Below are 20,870 nucleotides of genomic sequence, written 5' to 3'. Positions count from 1 at the left end.
CTTCCAATTGTGAACATAAAAATATCTTTCCAGTTTTGGGGTCCTTTTTCATTTCTTTTATCAGTGTTTTACAGATTTAATTGTTGAGAACTTTTATTTCTTTGGTAAATTCCCACACATTTTGTTTTATTTATGACTACTGCATATAGTATTACATTTTTGAGTTCTTTTTCAGTTTGTCGACTGTTGGCATATAGAAACCCTACTGATTTGTATATGTTGATTTTGTATTCTGCAAATTTACTCAAGTTATTACCTCTAATAGTTGTTGGTGGATATATTAGGCCATTCTCATATTGCTATAAAAAGTAATCAGTGACTGGTTAATTTATAAAGAAAATTTGTTTTATTGGTTCATGCTTCTACAGGCTGTACAGAAAGCAGAACACTGGCTTCTGCTTCTGGGGAAGCCTCTGACAACTGACAAGGTGAAAAATAAATCCAGTGCTTGCACATCGCATGGTAAGTGTGAGGGCAGGGGGGAAGTGCTACACACACTTGTAGATAACAAGCTCTGATAAAAATTTACTATTTTGGGAATGGCACCAAGGGAAATGATGTCAAACTCTTCACGGAAATCTTGCCCTCATGATTCAATCACCTCCCCTCTAGACGCAATTCCAACATTGAGGATTATATTTCAGTATAAGATTTTGGTGGGAATACACGTCCAAACTCTATCATTTTGCCCCAGTCCATTCCAAATCTCATATCCTTCTCATATTTCAAAATACAATTATGACTTCCCAATAATCCTCAAAGTTTTAACTAATTACAGCCTTAACTCAAAAGTCAAATGTCTCATCTAAGACAAAGCTATTTTTTTCCTCCTATAAGCCTGTAAAATAAAAAAACAAGTTAGGTTCTTCCAAGACACAAAAGAGGCAGAGGCATTGGGTAAATACTCCTATTCTAAAAGGAAGAAATCAGCCAAAAGAAAGCGGTCACAGGACCCATGATAATCTGAAAACCAGAAGGGCAGTTGTTGAATTTTAAGGCTCCAAAATAATTATTTTTGACTTTATGTCCCATTTCCAGAGCACACTAACGCCTTGGGAAGGTTCTACCTTGTGACTTTGCATGGTTCAGCCCCCACAGCTGCTGTCATGGGCTGGCATTCTGTGCCTCTGGCTTTTCAAGGTGCAAGGTACAGGCTGTAGCTAGATCTACAATTCTGGGGCCTGGAGGACAGTGATCCTCTCCTCACAGATCTGCTAGTCCGTGACCCAGTGGGGAGACTGCCTGGGGACTGTCACCCCACATTTCTTTTCTCCATTGTTTTAGTAGAGGATCTCCTTGAGGGTTCCACCCTTTCAGCATGCTTCTGCTGGCACACGCTGTCTTTTCATACATCCTTTGAAATAAAGATGGAGGCTCCCAACTTTATTTGGTAAACCCACAGGCCTAACACCACATGGAAGCTAGCAAAGTTATGGCTTGCACCCTCTGAAGCAGTGACTGGAGTTGTAACTGGGTCAATTTGAGCTACACCTGGAGCTGAAGCAGTGGCCAGGATGCAGGGAGCTTGTTCCAAATCTACCTAAGGCAGCAGGTCCTAGGCCTGATCCCAGAAACTATTCTCTTATTTTAGGTCTCAGGGCCTGTGATGAGGGGCTGCCTTTCAGGTTTCTAAAATGCCTTCAATTCCTCTTTCCCATTGTCTTGGCTATCAACACCTGCTTTTTTTAGGTTACACAAATATCTCTAACAAGTGGTTAACCCATATCCTGCTTGTGTTCCTCTCTTATAAAAGCTTTTTATATTTCAGCCACATGACTAGGCTGTAAAGTTTTCAAGCTTTTACACTATATTTCTTTTGTAAGTATAAGTTACTACTTTTTTTTTTTTTTTTTTTTTTTTTTGCTAGAACATGTGAGCATAGGCTGTTAGAAGCAGCCAGGCCACATCACAAATGCTTTGCTGCTTAGACATTTTTCCAACAGAAATCCTAAATCATTAATTTCAAATTCAAACTTTTATATATCCCTAGTTCATGACAGAAATTCAGCCAACCACTTTGCTAAGACAACGTGCATGACCTTTGTTTCAGTCCCAATAAGTTTCTAGTTTTCATCTGAGAACTCCTTAGCCCGGCCTTCAGTGTCCAGATCACTATCAGCATTTTGGTCACAGACATTCAACCAGTCTCTAAGAAAACCTCAACTTTCCCTCATTTTTCTATCTTTGGAATCCCACAAATTCTTCAACTTCTGCCTGTTTACCCAATTACAAAGCTGATTCCACATTTTGGGGTGTTCTTATAACCATTTTCCATTCCTTGGTGCCAATTTTCTGTATTTAGCTATTTTTGCATCACTATGAGAGTGGGACTGGATAATTTATTTTTTACAAAGTAGGTTTAAGTGGCTTATGATTCCACAGGCTGTAGAGAAAACATAGTACTGGAATATGCTTCTGGGGATGTCTCTGGAAGTTTACAGTCATGGCAGAAGTTGAAGCAGAATCTTGAACATCACAGGGAAAAAAGCAGGAGCAAAAAAAAGAAGGGCGAGTTGTCACACTGTTTTAAATAACCAGATCTTATGGAAACTCACTCACTATCATGAGGATAGCACCAAATGGGATGGTGCTAAGCCATTTATGGTAATCCACCCCAATGGTTAAATCACGTTTCACGAGGTCCATCTCCAACATTGAGAATTACATTTAAATATGAGATACGGGAGGGGACACACATTAAAACCCTATCATAGGAGTCTTTATGATTTTTCCAATATAACATTATAACAGTGGCAAAAAAGAAAAAAAGGTAATTTGACTTCTTTTCCAACTGGGATGCGTTTTATTGCTTTCTCTTGTCTGATTGCTCCAGATAGAACTTTCAGCATTATGTTGAATAACAGTGGTAAAAGAGGACATTCTTGTCATCTCCCAGATTTTAGAGTAATGGCTTTTAGTTTTTCCCCACTTAGTGTGATACTAGCTGTGGATCTGTCATATATGACTTTTATTATGTTGAAGTATGTTCATTCCATACCCAGTTTTCAAAGGGTTTTTTATTATTAAAGAATATTAAATTTTATCAAAAATGTTTAAGCATAATTGAAATGGTTATATGGACTTTGTCCTTGTTTTTTGTTTTGTTTTGTTTTTTGTTTTTTTTTTTTGAGATGAAATACTGTTGGGTGAGTATATATTTTCCATTATTATATCCCCTTGATGAATTGATCTCTTTATTTTTATATAATGATGTTTTAATTTCTTCCTACAGTCTTTTGTTGAAATCTTTTTGTCTGTTATAAGTATGGCTATTTCTGCTCTTTTTGGTCTTTATTGGCATGGAATAACCTTTTCCATCCTTTTATTTTCAGTCTAAATGTATCTTTAGAGGTAAAGTGTGTTTTTTGGTAGGTCACAGATTATTCTCCTGCTTCTCTATCCATTCATCCACTATTTTTCTTTTGACTGGAATATTTAGTTCATTTAAATTCAACGTTATCAGTGATAAGCACTTACTTCTGCCTTTTTTTATTTGTTTTCTGATTGATTTTTTGTCTTCTCTTCTTTCTTTCCTTTCTTCCTGTCTTCCTTTTAGTGAAGGTGATATCTCTTGAATTATAATCTAATTTCTTGCTTTTTACTTTTTGCACATCTGTGGTACACTTTTTGACTTGAAATTACCATGAGTCTTGAAAATAATACAATACATGATTTTAGACTGTGAACAATTAAACACTGATTGCATAAACAAAGAAATAAGCAAAACAGAGGTTGGAGCCAAAATGGCTGAATAGCAACAGCTCCAGTCTACAGCTCTCAGAATGAGTGACACAGAAGATGGGTGATTTCTGCATTTCCAAATAAGGTACCGAGTTCATCTCACTGGGGAGTGTCAGGAAGAGGGTGCAGCACAGTGGGTGTAGTGCACCGAGCATAAGCAGAAGCAGGGTGAGACATAACCTCACCCCGGAAGAACAAGGGGTCAGGGAATTCCCTTTCCTAGTAAAAAAAAGGGGTGACAGATGGCACCTGGAAAATTGGGTCACTCCCACCTTAATACTGCACATTTTCAATGGTCTTAGCAAATGTCACACTAGGAGATTATATCTCACGCTTGTCTTGGAGGGTTCTACGCCCACAGAGCCTCACTCATTGCCAGCAGAGCAGTCTGAGATCAAACTGCAAGGTGGCACCGAGGCTGGGGGAGGGTCCCCTGCCATTGCCGAGGCTTGAGTAGGTAAAGCAGTTGGGAAGCTCAAATTGGGTGGCGCCCACTTCAGCTCAAGGGGGCCTGCCTGCCTCTGTAGATTCCACTTCTGGGGGTAGGGCATAGCCAAACAAAAGGCAGTAGAAATCTCTGCAGACTTAAATGTGCCTGTCTGACAGCTTTGAAGAGGTTAGTGATTCTCCCGGCACGCAACTGGAGACCTGAGAAACGGCAGATTGCCTCCTCAACTGGTCCCTGAACCCCGAGTAGCCTAACTAGGAGGCACCCCCAGTAGGGGCGGACTGACATCTAACATGTCTGGGTACTCCTGTGAGACTAAACTTCCAGAGGAACGATCAAGCAGCAGCATTTCCTGTTCAGCAATATCTGCTGTTCTGCGGCCACTGCTGCTGGTATGCAGGCAAACAGGGTCAGCAGTGGACTTCCAGCAAACTCCAACAGACCTGCAGCTGAGGGTCCTGACTGTTAGAAGGAAAACTCACAAACAGACAGGACATCCACAGCAAAAAAACATCTGCACGTCATCATCATCAAAGACCAAAGGTAGATAAAAAAACAAAGATGGGGAAAAAACAGCAGAAAAACTGGAAAATCTAAAAATCAGAGTGCCTCTCCTTCTTCAAAGGAACGCAGCTCCTCGCCAGCAATGGAAAAAAGCTGTATGGAGATTGACTTTGACGAGTTGAGGGAAGAAGGCTTCAGATGATATCTGGAATGGAGTGGAGTGGAGTGGAGTGGAGATCCCATTAAACTCAGGCTGGATTTCAGTGGCATAATCTCAGCGCACATTACATGTCAAATTTCCATTGAGTTGCAGTCTATTCCATTGCATTCCATTGTATTCCATTCCATTCCATTCCATTCCAATCTATTCCATTCCATTCCAATCCACTCCATTCCATTCCATTCCATTCCATTCCATTCCATTCCATTCCATTCCATTCCACTCCGTTCCACTCCACTCCACTACATTCCATTACATACGATTCCATTCCACTCCATTCCACTCTTCCCCACTCCACTGTACTCCGCTCCACTCCATTATACTCCATGCCATTTCATTTCACTCCATTCCACTGCACTGCATTCCACCATGCTCCACTCCACTTCTTTCCATTCCATTCCATCCCATTCCATTACACTCCACTCCACTTCACTCCACTCCACTACATTCTAGTTCACTCCATTCCATTCCATTCAATTCCACTGCATTTCATTCCATTCCTTTCTTTCGAGAGTATCTCACTGTGTGACCCAGCCAGGAGCGCAGTGGCACAATCTCAGCTCACATTCCATTCCACTCCGTTCTGTTCCGTTCAATTCCATTCTGTTCCGTTCCATTCCATTCCACTCCACTTCGCTCCATTCCATTCAATTCCACTCCATTCTATTCCATTCCATTACATTCCACTCTATTCCTCTCCTCTCCAGTCCAATCCATTCCATTCCATTTCATTCCATTTCATTCCATTCCGCTCTTTTCTTTCAACAGGATCACCCTCTCTCACACAGGCTGTAGGGCAGTGGAACAATCTCAGCACACATTTCTCCGTTCCGTTTCATTCCGTTCCATTCCGTTCTGTTCTGTTCCATTCTGATCCACTCCGCTACGTTCCACCCCACTCCACTACATTCCATTACATCCGATTCCATTCCACTCCACTCCACTTTCCATCACTCCGCTCAATTCCTTTCCACTCCAATCTTCACCACTCCACTCTACTCCACTCCTCTCCATTCCATTCCACTCCACTCCATTCCAATACACTTCATTCCATTCCTCTCCAGTCCATTCCATTCCATTCTACTCCTCTACATTCCATTACACTCCACTCCACTATATTCCACTCCAATCCACTCCATTCCACTCCACTCCACTCCATTCCTCTCCACTCCACTCCATTCAATTCCACTCCACTCCATTCCACTCCACTCCAGTGCACTCCATTCCATTCCATTCAACTCCATTCCACTCTACTCCATTCCACTCCACTCCATTCCTCTCCACTCCACTCCATTCCATTCCCCTCCATTACAGTCCACTCCATTCGACTCCACTCCATTCCATTTCATTCCACTCCATTCCACTCCACTTTATTCTACTCCAATCCTCTACATTACATCCCGTTCCATTCCACTCCATTACATTCCATTCCACTCCACTCCAATCCACTCCACTCTATTCAATTCCACTCTATTCCATTCCATTCCATTCCACTCCATTCCATTCCACTCCATTCTATTCCATTCCAATCCACACCCTTCCACTCCATTCCATTCCATTCCATTCCACTCCATTCCACTCCAATCCACTCCAATCCAATCTATTCCATTCCATTCCATCCACTCCATTCCATTCCACTCGACTCCATTCCACTCCATTCCACTCCATTCCACTCCACTCCATTCCACTCCACTCAGTTCCACTCCATTCCATTCCACTTCATTCCACTCCACTCCACTCCACTCCAATCCACTTCATTCCACATCACTCCACTCCTCTCCACTCAAGTCCACTCCCCTCCATTCCATTCCACTCTATTCCATTCCACTCCATTCGAATCCATTCTTTTCCATTCCACTAAATTCCATCCCACTCCATTCCACTCCAATCCTCTCCATTCCACTACATTCCACTCCTCTCCACACCACTCTACTCCATTGTATTCCATTCCACTCCAGTTGATACCATTCCATTCCATTCCACTCCTTTATTTCGACAGCATCTCCCTCTGTCACACAGGCTGTAGTGCAGTGGCACAATCTCAGCACACATGTCTCCATTCCGTTCCATTCCATTCTGTTCCGTTCTGTTGTGTTCCGTTCCATTCTGTTCCACTCCATTTCATTCCACTCCACTCCACTCCACTACATTACATTACAGCCGATTCCATTCAACTCCATTCCTCTCCTCTCCACTCCACTGCATTCCACTCCACTCCATTCCACTCCATCACGTTCCATTCCGCTGCATTCCACTTCACTCCACTCCACCCCACTCCACTTCATTCCATTCCATTCCTCTCCATTCCACTCCATTCCACTTCACTCTACTCCACTCCAGTCCACTCCACTCCATTCTTTCTAATCCACTGCCTTCCATTCCATTCTTTCGAGAGTATCTCTCTCTGTCACCCAGCCAGGAGCTCAGTGGTACAATCTCAGCTCACAATCCATTCTGTTCCGTTCTGTTCCGTTCTGCTTCTCTCCACTCCACTCCAATCTTCTCCATTCCATTCCATTCCATTCCACTCAGTTCCACTCCGCTTCACTCCGATCCGTTCCATTCCATTCCATTCCATTCCATTCCACTACTTTCTTTCGACAGGATCTCTCTCTGTCTCACAGGCTGTAGTGCAGTGGCACAATCTCAGCAAACATTTCTCCATTCCGTTCCGTTCCGTTCCGTTCTGTTCTGTTATGTTCTGTACGATTCCACTCTTTTCCACTCCACTCCACTCCACTACATTCCATTACATCCAAATGCATTCCACTCCATTCCAATCCTCTCCACTCCACTCCAAACCATTCCACTCCATCACATTCCATTCCTCTTCATTCCACTGCACTCCACTACGCAACACTTCCCTCCATTTCATTCCATTCCATTGCATCCCATTCCATTCTTCTCCATTCCACTCCACTCTTCACCAATTCACTCCAGTCCAGTCCAGTCCATTCCATTACATTCCACTGCATTCCATTCCATTCCATTCTTTCGAGAGTATCTCACTATGTCAGCTAGACCGGAGTGCAGTGGCATAATCTCAGCCTCCATTTCATTTCACCACTCCATTCCATTCCATTCCACTGCACTCCATTCCACTCCAATCCATTGCACTCCACTCTACTCCATTCCAGTTCACTCCACTCCTTTCCATTCCATCCCACTCCATTCCATTCCTTTCCACTCCACTCCACTCCATTTCACTCCATTTCACTCCATTCCATTCCATTCCCGTCCTTGGTCAGGATCTAACTCTGTGAACCAGGCTGTTGTGCAGTGGCACAATCTAAGTTCACATTTCATTTCACCATTCCATTCCATTCCATTCCATTCCACTGCACTCCACTCCACTTCATTTCACTCCACTCCACTCAAATCCATTCCATAACATTCCATTCCAGTCCCTTGCATTCTACTCTTTTCTTTCGACAGGATCTCCTTCTGTCACACAGGCTGTACCACAGTGGCACAATCTCAGCACACATTTCTTCATTCCATTCCGTACTTCTCCTATCCATTCAATTCCACCCCACTCCAATCCACTCCATTCCACTTCATTCCATTCCACTCCACTCCACTCCATTCCGCTCCATTCCACTCCACTCCACTCTATTCCATTCCACTAAAATCCATTCCTTTCCAATCCACTCCACTCCATTCCTTTACACTCCAATCCATTCAGTTCCATTGCACTCCATTACATTCCACCTCACTCCATTCCATTCCAATCCATTCCAATCCATTCCATAACATTCCAGTCCATTCCAATCCATTCAATTCCACTTCACACCATTCCAATACATGCCAATCAACTCCATTGCATTCCATTCCACTCCAATCCATTCCATTCCACTCCACTACATTCTATTCCACTCCACTCCATTCCATTCCACTCCATTCCACTGCATTCCATTCCATTCCAGTCCATTCCACTCCATTCCATTCCACTCCACTCCATTCCATTCCACTCCATTCCACACCATTCTATTCCATTCCACTCCACTCCACTCCATTCCACTCCACTCCATTCCACTCCATTCTATTACACTCCATTCCACTCCATTCCATTCCATTACACTCCACTCCAATCCATTCCATTCTATTCCACTCCATTCCAGTCCATTCCACTCCATTCCATTTCAGTCCACTCCACTCCATTCCACTACACTCCATTCCATTTCACTCCACTCCACTCCATTCCTTTCACCTCCACTACATTCAATTCCACTCCAGTTCATTCCATTCCACTCCATCGATTCCATTCCATTCCATTCCACTTAATTCCACTCCTCTCTATTTCATTCCACTCCACTGCATTGCATTAAATTACATTCCACTCCTCTCCATTCTATTCCACTCCAGTCCACTCCACTCAATTCCTCTCCACTACATTCCATTTTCACCACTCCACTCCACTCCATGCAACTGCATTCCTCTCCATTTCACTGCACTCAATTCCACTCCACTCCATTACACTCTATTCTACTGTATTCCATTCCATCCCTCTCCACTCCATTCCATTCCACTCCACTAAACTCCGTTCCACTCAACTCCCTCCCATTCCACTGCATTCCATTCCATTCCACTCCATTCCATTCCAGTCCTTTCCACTCCATTCCATTACACTCCACTCCATTCCATATCACTCCATTCCATTCCATTCCACTCCACTCCACTCCATTCCACTCCACTCCACTCCATTCCACTCCACTTCATCCCACTCCATTCCATTACACTCCATTCCATTCCACTGCACTCCATTTCAATCCACCCATTCCACTCCACTCCACTCCAATCAAATCCATTCCGTTCCACTCTACTCCATTCAATTCCACTCCACTTCATTCCTTTCAAATCCATTCCATTCCATTCCATTCCATTTAATTACAGTCCTCTCCATTTCGTTCTACTCCCCTCCATTCCATTCAATTCCATTCCACTCCACTAAACTCCATTGCACTCCACTCCATTCCAGTTCAACCCACTCCACACCATTTCCCTCCACTACAAGCCACTCCATTCCTCTCCATTCCACTCCGCTCCAGTCCATTCCACTCCATCCCATTCCATTCCACTCCACTCCACTCTATTCCACTGTGCTTCTTTCCATTCCACTCCCCTCCATTCTATTCCACTCCACTCCACTCCACTCCATTCCACTCAACTCCATCCCATTCCACTCCACTCCATTCCATTCCACTCCACTCCATTCCATTCCAACCCCCTCCTTTCCATTCCACTCCACTACATTCCACTCCCTTCTGCTCCACTCCATTCCACTCCACTCCACTCCATTCCACTCTACTCCATTCCACTCCACTCCATTCCATTCCATTCCACTCCAGGGCATTCATCTCCATTCCACTCCACTCCACTCCATTACACTCCAATCCATTCCATTCCATTCCACTCCACTCCATTCTACTCCACTCCATTCCAATCCACTCCACTCCATTCCATTCCCTTTCAATCCATTCCACTCCATTACAGCCCATTCCACTCCATTCCACTCCACTCCACTCCTTTCCCCTCTACTCCACTCCATTCCACTAGATTCCCCTCCATTCCATTCCATGCCATTTCTCTCCACTTCATTCCACTCCACTCCAGTCCATTCCACTCCATATCATTACACTCCACTTCATTCCACTCCACTGCATTCCACTCTAAGCTATTCCAGTCCACTCTACTCCATTTCACTCCACTCCATATCACACCACTCCACTCAACTCCGTTCCATTCCACTCCACTCCATTCCATTTCTTTCCATTCGACTGCTCTCTACTCCACTCAACTCAATTTCACTCCATTCCATTCAACTCCATTCCACTCCACTCCTTTCCATTCCATTCCACCACACTCCAATCCATGCCGCTCCACTCCATTCCACTAGACACCACTCCATTCCAATCCATTCCAGTCCACTCCATTCCATTCCAGTCCATTCCACTTCATTCCACTTCACTCCACTCCATTCCATGCCATTTGATTCCATTCCAGTCCATTCCATTTCTTTCCACTCCATTCCGTTCCATTCCACTCCATTGTACTACATTCCAATCCACTCCACTCCATTCCGTTCTGTTCCTCTCCATTCCATTCCACTCCACTCCACTCCATTCTCCTCCATTAACCTCCATTCCACTCCATTGGACTCCACTTATTTCCACTAAACTCCATTCCATTCCATTACACTCCGTTCTACTCTACTCCACTCCACTCCATTCCACGCCACTCCATTCCACTTAACTCCACTTGATTCCATTCCTATCCAATCCAGTCCACTCCATTCCATTCCACTACACTCCATTACACCCAATTCCACTCCATTCCATTTCACTCTAATGCATTCAATTCCATTCTACTCCACTGCATTCCACTCCACTGCACTCCAATCCATTCCATTCCATTCCACTCCACTTCACTCCATTCCAACCCAGTCCACTCCATTCCCCTCCACTCCACTCCATTCCAGTCCTCTCCACTCCATTCCATGCCATTCCATTACATTTCACTCCATTCCATTCCACTCCATTCAAGTACATTCCACTCCACTTCACTAAATTCCATTCCATTCCACTCCCCTCCACTCCATTCCACCCCATTCTCTTCTATTCCACTCCATTCCATTCCTCTCCATTCCACTCCACTCCATTCCATTCCATTCCATTCCATTCCACTCCACTCCACTCCATTCCACTCTACTCCATTCCATTCCACTCCACTCCACTCAATGCCATTCCATTCCATTCCACTCCATTTGATGGCATTCCTCTCTGCTCCATTCCACTCTCCTCCATTTCATTCCATTATATTCTATTCCATTCCTTACAACTCCATTCCACTCCCCTCCACTCCATTCCACTCCACTCTACTCCATTCCATTCCATTCCTTTCCACTCCACTCCATTCCACTCCAATCCACTCCACTCCACACTATTCCATTCTGTTCGTCTCATTCCATTCCTCTCCATTCCATTCCTGTCCACTCCACTCCATTCCCCTCCACTCCACTCAACTCCATTCCATTCCACTTCACTCTATTCCATTCCATTCCAATGCACACCACTCCCGTCCACTCCACTCCATTCCACTCCATTCCATTCCACTTCCCTCTACTCCATTCCATTCCGTTCCACTTCACTACACCCCAGTCAACTCCATTCTATTGCACTGCATTCCACTCCACTCGATTCCTTTCCACGCCATTCATTTCTATTCATTCCACTCCATTCCATTCCTTTCCACTCCAGTCAATTCCACATGCCCCCACTCCAATCCATTCCTTTCCATTCCATTCCATTCCATTGCTTTATTTCAACAGGGTCTCGCTCTGTCACTCAGGGTGTCGTGCAGTGGCACAATCTCTGCACACATTTCTCCATTCCGTTCCGTTCCGTTCCTTTCTGCTCTGTTCTGTTCCATTCCTCTGCGTTTCGTTCCACTCTGTTCCATTCCATTCCACTCCACTCCAATACATTCCATTACATGTTATTCCATTCCACTCCATTCCACTCCTTTCCACTCCACTGCACTCCACTCTACTCCATTCCTTTGCATCCCATTCCATTATGCTCCATTCCTCTGCAATCCACTCCATCCCACTCCACTCCACTTCATTCCATTCCTTTCCATTCCATTCCATTCCTCTTCATTCCCCTACACTTCAATTAAGTCCACTCCACTGCAGTCCCCTCCATTAGTCTCCATTCCTTTCCCCTGAATTCCATTCCATTCCTTTCTTTTTCTTTAAGAAAACAAAATATATTTAGAAATTTATATTTTAAAATATATTTTATGTATTATGAAGAAACATCAGAGAAACCAAAATGGAGGAACATTCTACAAAAGACCTAACCGGTACTCTTCAAAAACGACAAAGTCATTGTGAGCAACGACAGACTCAAAAATGTCTCTCAGATTACGGAATATCTAGATCGTATGAATAAATGCAACATGATAGCATGCATTGTATTTTAAAACAGAAACAGGATTATTTGGGACATTTGGTGCAATCAAATGAAATCTATAGTATAGTTATGGCATCAAAGTTTAGTTTTTTGTTCTGATAAATATATCATGTTATGTAAGATTTTCAAGATAAAGGGATACTAATTGAAGGGATTAATTCTCAGTATTGTATATGCAACTCTTCTGAAAATCTAAAATCATTTAAAACACTATAGAGAATGCTTTGGAAATGGTAGCTTGGGTTTAAATTTACTATCTAATAATTTGTTTTTTTCTTCTCTTTTTTTAACTAATTGATTAATTAATTTATTATTATACTTTAGGTTTTAGGGTACATGTGTGCAATGTGCAGGTTAATTACATATGTATAAATGTGCCATGCTGGTGCGCTGTACCCACTAACTCGTCATCTAGCATTATGTATATCTCCCAGTGCTATCTCTCCCCCATGCCTCCACCACACAACAGTCCCCAGAGTGTGATGTTCTCCTTCCTGTGTCCATGTGTCCTCATTGTTCAATTCCCACCAATGAGTGAGAATATGCGGTGTTTGGTATTTTGTTCTTGTGATAGTTTACTGAGAATGATGATTTCCAATTTCATCCATGTGCATATAAAGGATCTGAACTCATCATTTTTTATGACTGCATAATATCCCATGGTGTATATGTGCCACATTTTCTTAATTCAGTCTATCATTGTTGGACATTTGGGTTGGTTCCAAGTCTTTGCTATTGTGAATAATACCACAATAAACATACGTGTGCATGTGTCTTTATAGCAGCATGATTTATAGTCCTTTGGGAATATACCCAGTAATGGGATGGCTGGGTCAAATGGTATTTCTAGTTCTATATCCCTGAGGAACAACCACGCTGACTTCCACAATGGTTGAACTAGTTTACAGTCCCACCAACAGTGGAAACGTGTTCCTATTTCTCCACATCCTCTCCAGCACCTGTTGTTTCCTGACTTTTTAATGATAGCTATTCTAACTGGTGTGAGATGGTATCTCATTGTGGTTTTGATTTGCATTTCTCTGATGGCCAATGATAGTGAGCATTTTTTCCTGTGTTTTTGGCTGCATAAAAGTCTTCTTTTGAGAAGTGTCTGTTCATGTCCTTTGCCCACTTTAATGGGTTTTTTGTTTTTTTCTTGTAAATTCGTTTGAGTTCATTGCAGATTCTGGATATTAGCCCTTTGTCAGATGAGTAGGTTGCAAAAATTTTATCCCATTTTGTAGGTTGCCTGTTCACTCTGATGGTAGTTTCTTTTGCTGTGCGGAAGCTCTTTAGTTTAATTAGATCCCATTTGTCAATTTTGGCTTTTGTTGCCATTGCTTTTGGTGTTTTAGACATGAAGTCCTTGCCCATACCTATGCACTGAATGGTAATGCCAAGGTTTTCTTCTAGGGTTTTTATGGTTTTAGGTTTAATGTTTAAGTCTTTAATCCATCTGGAACTGATTTCTGTATAAGCTGTAAGGAAGGGATCCAGTTTCAGCTTTCTACATATGGCTAGCCAGTGTTCGCAGCACCATTTACTGAAGAGAGAATCCTTTCCCCATTGCTTGTTTTTCTCAGGATTGGGGGCAGGGCACAGACAAAAAAAAGACAGCAGTAACCTCTAGAGACTTAAGTTTCCCTGTCTGACAGCTTTGAAGAGAGCAGTGGTTCTCAAAGCACGCAGCTGGAGATCTGAGAATGGGCAGACTGCCCCATCAAGTGGGTCTCAGACTACTGACCCCCGAGCAGCCCAACTGGGAGACAACATGCAGCAGAGGTAGACTGACACCTCACGCGGCCGGGTACTCCAACAGACTTGCAGCTGAGGGTCCTGCCTGTTAGAAGGAAAACTAACAATCAGAAAGTACATCCACACCAAAAACCGATCAGTATATCACCATCTTCAAAGACTAAAAGTAGATAAAACCAAAAAGATGGGGAAAAAACAGAGCAGAAAAACTGGAAACTCTAAAAAGCAGAGCACCTCTCCTCCTCCAAAGGAACGAAGTTCCTCACCAGCAATGGAACAAAGCTGGACAGAGAATGACTTTGAGGATCTGACAGAAGAAATTTTCAGACAATCAAATTATTCCGAGCTATGGGAGGATATTCAAACCAAAGGCAAAGAGGTTGAAAACTTTGAAAAAATTTAGAAGAATGTATAACTAGAATAACCAATACAGAGAAGTGCTTAAAGCAGCTGATGGAGCTGAAAACCAAGGCTCGAGAACTACCTGAAGAATACAGAAGCCTCAGGAGCTGATGCGATCAAATGGAAGAAAGAGTATCAGTGATGGAAGATGAAATGAATGAAATGAAGTGAGAAGGGAAGTTTAGAGAAAAAAGACTAAAAAGAGATGAACAAAGCCTCCAGGAAATATGGGACTATGTGAAAAGACCAAATCTACGTCGGATTGCTGTACCTGAAAGTGATGAGGAGAATGGAACCAAGTTGGAAAACACTCTGCAGGATATTATCCAGGAGAACTTCCCCAATCTAGCAAGGCAGGCCAACATTCAGATTCAGGAAATACAGAGAATGCCACAAAGATACTCCTCGAGAAGAGCAACTCCAAGACACATAATTGTCAGATTCACCAAAGTTGAAATGAAGGAAAAAATGGTAAGGGCAGCCAGAGAGAAAGGTCTGGTTACCCTCAAAGGGAAGCTCATCAGACTAACAGTGGATCTCTCGGCAGAAACTCTACAAGCCAGAAGAGAGTGGGCGCCAATATTCAACATTCTTAAGGAAAAGAATTTTCAACCCAGAATTTCATATCCAGACAAACTAAGCTTCATAAGTGAAGGAGAAATAAAATACTTTACAGACAAGCAAATGCTGAGAGATTTTGTCACCACCAGGCCTGCCCTAAAAGAGTTCCTGAAGGAAGTGCTAAACGTGGAAAGGCACAACCAGTACCAGCCACTGCAAAATCATGCCAAAATGTAAAGACCATCCAGACTAGGAAGAAACTGCATCAACTAATGAGCAAAATAACCAGCTAATATCATAATGACAGGATCAAATTCACACATAACAATATTAACTTTAAATGTAAATGTACTAAATGCTCCAATTAAAAGACACAGACTGGCAAATTGGATAAAGAGTCAAGACCCATCAGTGTGCTGTATTCAGGAAACCCATCTCACGTACAGAGACACACATAGGCTCAAAATAAAAGGATGGATGAAGATCTAACAAGCAAATGGAAAACAAAAAGGCAGGGGTTGCAATCCTGGTCTCTGATAAAACAGACTTTAAACCAACAAAGATCAAAAGAGACAAAGAAGGCCATTACATAATGGTAAAGGGATCAATTCAAAAAGAAGAGCTAACTAACCTAAATATATATGTACCCAATACAGGAGCACCCAGATTCATAAAGCAAGTCCTGAGTGACCTACAAAGAGACTTAGACTCCCACACAATAAAAATGGGAGACTTTATCACCCCATCATCAACATTAGACAGAACAACAAGACAGAGAGTCAACAACGATACCCAGGAATTGAACTCAGCTCTGCACCAAGCGGACCTAATAGACATCTACAGAACTCTACACCCCAAATCAACAGAAGATACATTTTTTTCAGTACCACGCCACACTTATTCCAAAATTGACCACATAGTTGGAAGTAAAGCTCTCCTCAGTAAATGTAAAAGAATAGAAATTATAACAAACTATGTCTCAGATCACAGTGCAATCAAGCTATAACTCAAGATTAAGAATCTCACTCAAAACCGCTCAACTACATGGAAACTGAACAACTTGCTCCTAAATGACTACTGGGTACATAACGAAATGAAGACAGAAATAAAGATGTTCTTTGAAAGCAACGAGAACCAAGACACAACATGCCAGAATCTCTAGGATGCATTCAAAGCAGTGTGTAGAGGGAAATTTATAGCACTAAATGCCCACAAGAGAAAGCAGGAAAGATAGAAAATTTACACCCTAACATCACAATTAGAAGAACTAGAAAAGCAAGAGCAAACACATTCAAAATCTGGTAGAAGGAAATAAATAACTAAAATCAGAGCAGAACTGAAGGAAATAGAGACAGAAAACCCCTTCAAAAAATTAATGAATCCAGGAGCTGGTTTTTTGAAAGGATAAACACAATTGATAGACTGCTAGCAAGATTAATATAGAAAAAAAGGGAGAAGAATCAAATAGATGCAATAAAAAATGATAAAGGGGATATCACCGTTGATCCCATAGAAATACAAACTATCATCAGAGAATACTACAAACAACTCTACACAAATAAACTAGAAAATCTAGAAGAAATGGATAAATTCCTCGACACATACACTCTCCCAAGACTAAACTAGGAAGAAGTCGAATCTCGGAATAGACCAATAACAGGAGCTGAAATTGTGGCAATAATCAATGGCTTATGAATGAAAAAGAGTACAGGACCAGATGGATTCCCAGCCGAATTCTACCAGAGGTACAAGGAGGAGCTGGTACCATTCTTTCTGAAACGATTCCAATCAATAAAAAAGAGGGAACCCTCACTAACTCATTTTCTGAGGCCAGCATCATCCTCATACCAAAGCAGAGCAGAGACACAGCCAAAAAAGAGAATTTTAGACCAATATCCTTGATGAACATTGATGCAAAAATCCTCAATAAAATATTGGCAAACCGAATCCAGCAGCACATCAAAAAGCTTATCCACCATGATCAAGTGGGCTTCATCCCTGAGATGCAAGGCTGGTTCAATATATGCAAATCAATAAATGGAATCCACCATATAAACAGAACCAAAGAGAAAAACCACATGATTATCTCAATAGATGCAGAAAAGGCCTTTGACAAAATTCAACAACCCTTCAAGCTAAAAACTCTCAATAAATTAGGTATTGATGGGATGTATCTCAAAATAATAAGAGCTATCTATGACAAACCCACAGCCTATATCTTACTGAATGGGCAAAAACTGGAAGCATTCCCTTTGAAAACTGGCACAAGACAGGGAGGCCCTCTCTCACCACTCCTATTCAACATAGTGTTGGAAGTTCTTGCAAGGGCAATTAGGCAGCAGAAGGAAATAAATAATATTCAATTGGGAAAAGAGGAAGTCAAATTGTCCTTGTTTGTAGATGACATGATTGTATATCTAAAAAAACCCCATTGTGTCAGCCCAAAATCTCCTTAAGCTGAAAAGCAACTTCAGCAAAGTCTCAGGATACAAAATCAATGTACAAAAATCACAAGCATTCTTATACACCAACAACAGACAAAAAGAGCCAAATCATGAGTGAACTCCCATTCACAATTGCTTCAAGGAGAAGAAAATACCTAGGAATCCAACTGACAAGGGAAGTGAAAGACCTCTTCAAGGAGAACTACAAACCACTGCTCAATGAAATAAAAGAGGATACAAACAAATGGAAGAACATTCCATGCTTATGTTAGGAAGAATCAATATCATGAAAATGGCCATACTGCCCAAGATGATTTATAGATTCAATGCCATCCTCATCAAGCTACCAATGACTTTCTTCACAGAATTGGAAAATCTACTTTAAAATTCATATGGAACCAAAAAAGAGCCCGCATCGCCAAGTCAATTCTAAGTCAAAAGAACAAAACTTAAGGCATCACACCACCTGACCTCAAACTATACTACAAGGCTACAGTAACGAAAACAGCATGGTACTGCTACCAAACAGAGATATAGATCAATGGAACAGAACAGAGCCCAGAGAAATAATGCCACATATCTACAACTATCTGATCTTTGACATTCCATTCCTTTCTTTTGAGAGTATCTCACTCTGTCACACAGCCTGGAGTGCAGTGGCACAATCTCAGCTCACATTTCATTTCACCATTGCATTCCATTCCATTCCATTCTATTCCATTCCATTCCACTGCACTCCACTCCACTCTACTCAATTCCCCTCCACTCCACTCCAATCCATTGCATCACATTCCATTTCAATCCCTTCCATTCCAGTCCTTTCTTTCGACAGGATCTCCCTCTGTCACACAAGCTGCAGCGCAGTGGCACAATCTCAGCACACATTTCTTCACTCCATTCCATTCCATTCCCTTCTATTCCACTCCATTCCATTCCGCTCCACTCCTCTCCATTCCACTCCATTCCTCTCCATTAAACTCCACTCCATTCCATTCCACTCCACTCCATTCCAATCCATTCCACTCTATTCCACTCCACTACTCTCCATTCCACTCCATTAAACTCCATTCCATCCTACTCCACTTCATTTCAATTCATTCCACTCTATTCCACTCCACTGCTCTCCATTCCACTCCATTCCACTCTATTAAACTCCATTCCATTCCATTCCACTCCACTCCATTCCAATCCATTCCACTCTATTCCATTCCACTCCACTCCACTCCATTCCACTCCACTCCACTCCATTAAACTCCACTCCATTCCATTCCACTCCAATCCATTCCATTCCATTCCACTACATCCCACTCCACTCAACTCCATTCCACTCCTTTCCACTCCACTCCACTCCATTGCAGTCGAATCCATTCCAGTACACTACTTTCCATTCAATTCCATGCAACTCCTTTCCACTCCACTCCACAATATTCCACTCCACTCCACTCCTTTCCACTCCACTCCACAATATTCCACTCCACTCCATTCCATTCCATTGCACTCCACTGCATTCCACTCCACTCAATTCCACTCCATTCCATTCCATACCACTCCACTCCATTCCACTCCATTCCATTCCATACCACTCCACTCCATTGCACTCCACTCCACTCCGTTCCATTCCATTACTCTCCACTCCATTCCATACCACTCCACTCCATTCTATTTCATTCCAATCCACTTCTTTTCTCTCCACTGCACTGCATTCCAGACAGCTAGACTCGGTTACCTTACACTCCATACCACTCCACTCCACTCCATTCCACTCCATTTCATTCCATTCCGTTCCAGTCTATTCCACTCCATTCAATTCCATTCCATTTCTGTCCATTCCTTTCCATTCCACTCCTCTCCATTACATTCCACTCCATTCCACACCATTCCTTTCCATTCGTCTCCAATCCATTCCACTCCATTCCACACCATTCCATTCCACTTCTTTCCACTCTTCTCCATACCACTTCTCTCCACTCCACTCCACTCCATTCCATTCCATTCCATTCCATTCCATTCCATTCCATTCCATTCCACTTCATTCTACTGCTTTCCATTCCATTTCTTTCTTTCCAGAGTATCTCACTCTCTCACACATCCTTTTGCGCAGTTGCACAATCTCAGCTCACATTCCATTCCTTTCTGTTCCAATCCTATTCCGTTCTGCTCTTCTCCACTCCACTTCGCTCCATTGCGCTCCATTCCATTTCATTCTATTCCACTCCATTCTACTCCACTCCACTCCAATCCATTCCATTCCATTCCACTCCTTTCTTTTGACATGATCTCTCTCTATCTCACAGGCTGTAGCGCAGTGGTACAATGTCAACACTCATTTCTCCATTCCATTTCGTTCCATTCCGTTCCTTTACGTTCTGTTCCATTCCATTGCATTCCACTCCACTACATTCCATTACATCTGATTCTATTCCACTCCTCTCCACTCCACTGCCCACCAATCCACTGCATTCCACTCCATCCCATTCCATTCTGCTCCATTCCACTGCACTCCACTCCACCCGAGTCCACTCCACTTTTTCCATTCCATTCCATCGCATTCCATTCCTCTCCATTCCACTCCAATCCATTTCACTGCACTCCATTCCAGTCCACACAATTCCAGTCCATTCCATTCCACTACATTCCACTCCACTCCATTCCACTTCTTTCTTTCGACAGGATCTCCCTCTGTCACACAGGCTGCAGCACAGTGGCGCAATCTCAGCACAAATTTTTCCATTCCTTTCCATTCTGTCCATTCCGTTTCCTTCTGTTCCGTTCCGTTCCACTCCATTCATCTCCACTCCATTCTACTCCACTGCATTACATTA

This window comes from Pongo pygmaeus, chromosome Y, assembly GCF_028885625.2.
Source record: "Pongo pygmaeus isolate AG05252 chromosome Y, NHGRI_mPonPyg2-v2.0_pri, whole genome shotgun sequence".
NCBI classification, from domain to species: Eukaryota; Metazoa; Chordata; class Mammalia; order Primates; family Hominidae; genus Pongo; species Pongo pygmaeus.
The sequence above is the reverse complement of the archived record's forward strand: the minus strand, read 5'-3'. Positions refer to the sequence as shown.